This window comes from Asparagus officinalis, chromosome 2 (genome assembly GCF_001876935.1).
Source record: "Asparagus officinalis chromosome 2, Aspof.V1, whole genome shotgun sequence".
In the NCBI taxonomy this organism is placed as follows: Eukaryota; Viridiplantae; Streptophyta; class Magnoliopsida; order Asparagales; family Asparagaceae; genus Asparagus; species Asparagus officinalis.
In genome coordinates this window covers 10,668,060-10,673,768 of record NC_033795.1, presented here as the reverse complement: position 1 = coordinate 10,673,768, position 5,709 = coordinate 10,668,060, and positions in this window count along the sequence as shown.

Genomic DNA, 5,709 nt, shown 5'->3' with positions numbered 1-5,709 from the left:
GCGCGCACAGCGTTGGCGCTGCCTTTGACGAGTTCTCTTCGATAAAATAGGCGCGCATTCTGTACTCAACTCCTTGATTGAGGAGGGGTGGCGATCTGCAGATCCGGACTCATTGGAGGCCGGAAGGGCGTTGCAAGGTTTAGCTACCGCAACAACGGGGGCGTTGATCTTCCTTCGCTTGCGAGAGGCGGAGGATCAGGAGGAGGAGGACGATATATATTCCTCGAACTTCAGTTGGTCGAACTCGTATTCGACCACTTCTTCAACCGGGATGCAGATCCGAGGTTGCGACACGACAGCTCCGGAAACGAAGCTGTTGCCTCCCACTGTGGTCGCCAGTTTGTTTGCGTCGAAAATTGATGTATTCATTGCGGTATTCATTACAACTTAGGTCGTTACAATGAAAACAAAAAGATAATCTTTTTATAAGATCTTTACACAATGAAAACAAAAGTTACAACTCTCGTCAAAACAAACGCAGAGATTGTTTATCGGTCTTCTGCTTGCGTGGGATCTTTGCCTGTGCCGGGGTTTATCCATGGACCGCCTTCGATCTGGATCCGGTTGATGAAAAATTTGGCAGAGCTTCATCTTCACCGAGGAAGTATTTGATTTGAAGCGCTGAGATCGACCAAGCGAAATCAGGGCTCTTCTCGAGATTAAGACCAAGCCTAATCTCAAGGGACGGACGGGAACTGGCGTCGGAGCTCTCGAACTCTTCTTCTTTATGCCGAAGAACTCGCCAAGATCTGTCAACCCTCACTGAAATTCGTGCTCCTTTGACTCCACAATCCGGCAGCACCTCCTCATCTTGATAATCAATTGTCCCCCCTAAAAGGAGGCCATAGGCTTGTATTTATAGGGCTTCGGAAGCGGTTATTTGGATGAGAACAAGTGATTTGGCTCTATCTTCAGTTAACAACAGCCTAACCACGTTTGGGGATGATATCAAGTCAGTTAGAAACCCTTGGAACAGATAAATCTTGCAAAAACAGCATCAAAACCGTCAAAACGCGTTTCGGGTTCCGTACTGCGCTTGCGCGGGTTGGATCAGTCCGACCTGCGCTTGCGCTGGTCAGATTGATCCGACCTGCGCTTGCGCAGGTCGGATCAGATCCGACCTGCACTTGTGCGGGTCGGATTGATCCGTCTCGCGCTTGCGCGGATCGGTTTATTCTGTCCTGCGCTCACGCAGTTTTGCCGACTCATTCTTTTATGTTCCCTTTCTTCCGAGATTTTATCTTTTCGCGTGTTTGGCCGATTTGTTGACTCGTATGCTTTGCCGCAAGACCGATCGTCGAACGCGCTTTAGTTAATATACGCGTGTTGATCGATGCGTGCGGACTAATTGGCGTGCGCGCGTTGACCGACGCGCACGAGCTGGTTGACGTGTACGAGATGATTTGAAGTACGCGCGTTGACCGGCACGCACGAGCTGATTTGACGTACGCACGTTGACCGGCGCGCACGAGCTGCTTAGGTGAGTCTTCTTGTCTCGCCAATTCATTGCTTCGAGTTTCGTGCGGGCTCTTATAGGCAATTTTAGACGCCTACAGATATTTTATAGGTTATGAACATAAAATTATTTAATCATTGAGGGCATTTGCGTTGCTTTTTTCCCAAGTGTGAGGATGTTTTTCGTTGATATTGCAGGTTTAAAAATATTTTCCTTTGAGTTTTCAAAGTGTGAGAACACTTCTAATTTCCCTTTAAATTGTGACGCATGGTGGGAGAATAGCAAAGTGGTGTTGTTATTAAATGAAACAAACATAAGCAATATTTTTGTTATAAACAATCCTCATGTGATATAGAACAAGGAGAAAGTGCTACTGTCAACTTGTCATGGAAACGAATGACTCGTTAGGTTCTTTTTGAATTTTCTACTTATTACGCTGGAACAGGGCCCCCCACTTGGGGGCCTCAAAATCGCGCAATTAAATCTGGGGTAAAAATGTAAACTTGCGTCAATGTTCCTCGAGTTTCCATTCTCGTCCTCATCGCTGGCTCTCAAAGACGCCCTTTCCTCTTCCTCATCACCCTTTCCGCTTCCGCAATTAAATCAATTTAGGGTTTTATCTTTTTGATTTTTTGCTCATAGATCATTGGCTGGCGTCTTTCCCCTCTTTTTAGCAAAAACAACAAACAAATAAAAAAAAACTTTTGCTTGCCTCCTCCTCCTCCGCGTCTTCATCGTCGTCGAGTTTCAGAGTCGGGCACAGTATCATAGATCAGAGCTCATCTCCGACGACGTTAGCGGGTCCCGCCTCCGATCTCGACCTCGAACCCGACCCGATTTCGGCCTATCCTGTGGTATGGCACTGTTTGGAAAAGGATTGTTATTCCTTGGCACTCTTTTATTATGTGGATTACTATGTGGGGGAGATTATTGACTGAAAGTAGACTTATGCATCTTAATATAGTTCATAAGAGCAACTGTATCTTGTGTCATCGTGGGCATGGGGATTTGGCCCACATATTTTTCCAATGTCCCTTTTTGGTGCGGAAGAAAATACTTTCTTCGCTTTGCGTTGATAGGGATCCTTTACCATTTTCTGAGGAGATTGTTTGGTTTATAGCTCATGCTAAAGGTAAAGCTATAAAAAAGAAGGTTGTATGTGCTGCTTTTGCTGTTGCCTTGTATCAACTTTGGAGAGAAAGGAATGCTAGAATATTTCAATCCTCAATTAGCAGAGTCAATACTATTATGAAGATGTTATATATTGATGTTATTGCGAGAGTGTTAAAGAGTAATGTTTCTCCACAAGTCCAGTTTTGAATTTCAAATTTATAGACTCTTTGAGATTTTTTTAATCTTTTTATTGAGAGTTTCTTTGCTTAGATGTTGTATAGTGTAAGTGGGTATGCCTAGTTTTTATGCATGTTCACAAACGCTTACAGGTTAAGGGGGGGTTAGTCATCTAGAACTTAAAACTGGAACTGGGATAATTTGTGGGATAAATTTTTAAGGTGTTAGTCACATAGAACTAGGAAATGGGATATTTTTTTATAGTGTTAGTCAAGAAGAACTTTTGTAGAACTAGAACTGTATTATTTTTTTGGTGCGTTAGTCAAGTAGAATTCTACTAGAATTAGAATTAGGATAATTGGTCATAATTATCCCACAAATTATACTACCTATATATATAACCATAAGTTCTCCTCTCTCAAATTATCCCACACATTGGAAAGAATACAATTGGGAAAAAAAAGTAAAACGTCGCCTCCCTCCCTTTTGGTTAAAATTTCTCTGCCATGAAGTCAATCATCCGTTCATTTTTCTGTCTTTACTTTGTTTTTGTGATGATTAGATCTTTTATTATTATCTTCAAGATGTATTACTTTATTGATAGCTTTTTGACGTTTAAATTATTTATTACTATTTGTTTGATCTAAGTTTTCTCTCCACAACAGTGGTTTAGGTTAAGAATATAGTGTTGGTGGGTTAGTGCTAAAGATATACGGGCTATTTATGTTTTTTTATAAGTTAGAAAGCAACTTTGCGATCACATTGATGATTAGATGTTGAATGGTTAATGGTGATATCTATTATCTATTATTATTAAATCGGCTCAGTAAATTGATTGGGATATTTATAGTTCATCTGTCAATCATCTGTTTAGCGGTCATGGATGATTCCTGTGTACATTTCATTTATTTGCTGATTTGGTTTCAGCGATCATGATGAGATTGGTCCAAAGGGTTAATGGCTGAAAAATGCTTATTTTTCTTTCTTTATGATGTTATGAGATTTGAACTTCGACATTTATGATCCTCCACTAGAAGCTCCACGAAATGTTGCTGATGCAGACGATGACTCCGATAAAGAAGACGAGATACATACTCAACGAGCAGCTGTAGGAGCTTGGAGAAATTCTATGACGGATGTCATGTGGGATGATAGAAGCCATGTGGGATGATGGAAGTCGAGTCACTCTAGGGATTTAGATTTTTATTTTTTTTGTAAATTATTTTATTATTTGAGATGAATAGTGATGCTTTATTGCATTATATTTTATAGTTATTACTAGAATTTGCTTATCAATATTATATTATTTTTAATATACAATTATTAACAATAGTAATTTATACCCACCATTAGCCCCACCAAATTATCCTACCAAATTATGCAACTTCATAATATTATTCATCATTATCCCACCAAATTATCCTATCAAATTATCCCACTTTAAGAATTACCCATCATTGTTCCACTAAATTATCCCAGTGTTAAAAAATTATCCCACTTTACCAATTATCACAGTTCTACTTAAAAAGTTCTAGGTGACTAACCCCCCCTAAATGGAAAATTCATTTACCTAAAAAGCATAAATTTCACAAGGGCATTTAGGTAATCTAAATTATAATTAATTAAGCATTTTAGTTAAAATAGTTGTAACACCGCTGAGGTAATAAAAAAAAGAGAAGAATAAAACATTTCCCCCAATTTTCCACAAAGCTAAGGGGGTGTTTGTTTGCATGCAAGTGAAAGATGAAAGTGAGAAAGTTACTTTCATTTAACAATTAAGGTGTTTGTTTTCATGTAAGTGGTTATGAAAGTGAGATGTAAGAAAGTTGCCACATAAGATTTAATGCAATTTTGACTTCCCCTAAAAAAATGGTGAAGTCACATGAAAGTGACAAAAATGTAACTAATTTAATTAAATGATTTTAATTATATTTTCTAATTAATCTTATTTTGCCACGTCATCTTCACATTGCACTTTCGATAATAATTTAATTTTTCAAACAAACAATGTATTTCACTTGCGTGCTGACATGGATGTAAAAGTCATTTGCAAAAAAAAGTAACTTACATATTTTAAATTCACTTTCAGATTGCCAAACACCCCCTAAGGGTGGGCATGGGTTGGGCTGAATTGTGAGCTAGCTTGGTCCAGCCTGGATGTTAGCACGAACCAGCCCGATCCAAATTGGGCCAGGCCGAACCCAACACAATATTCACTCGGGCCATAAGTCCGACTAGGTTAAGCCCTAAACCTGGTACCACACGTCTTAGCTCGAGTCGGCCCGACCTGACATGTACCTTTTCTTTCTTTGTTAGACTAGCTTCCTTTGGTCCTTTAGGCTTGCAACCTGTTATTAGCAAACAAAGCATAAAGGCTCTAGGTCTTCGAGTTTTAGGCTTTTGGCCCGTTAGCAAGCAAAACAGCGAACTTTAAGTTGGTGATGTCTGCTTGCCAAGATTACAAATATAAGTTTAAAAATACAAGTTTAAATTACTAAATTTTTTAAAATTAATTAGATAAGTATACATACAAGTTTAATATAGTTAAATAGTTAAACAATAAAAAAAGGAAAAAAGTAAAAAAAAAACAAAACCATGGGCTGGTCCCCGACCCACGGGCCGTGAGCTTGTTCAAGCTTGGCCTGAACCTAGGTAAGCCGTGGCTCGAGCTGAGTCTAGCCCTATGCCTAGTACCAGAGAGAGAGTGCCAATCCAATCTAACCCGCCCGGATCCGAATCAGACAACTACCTTATACCCGCCGGGCCAGGTTATGGGCTGAACTAACCCAGCCCATGCCCACCCTTGCACAAAGTCCTAGCCCTCTTCTCTCGATAAACAAAAAAAGAAAAACCTTTCTCTCTTATAAAGGTTCCAGATTCTAGAACTAAATTCTTCAGTTTTGTCTCGAGATGGGTACGAATTCGAATCGTCTTTGGAATCAAGAGGCGTCCAGCGCCGGTGG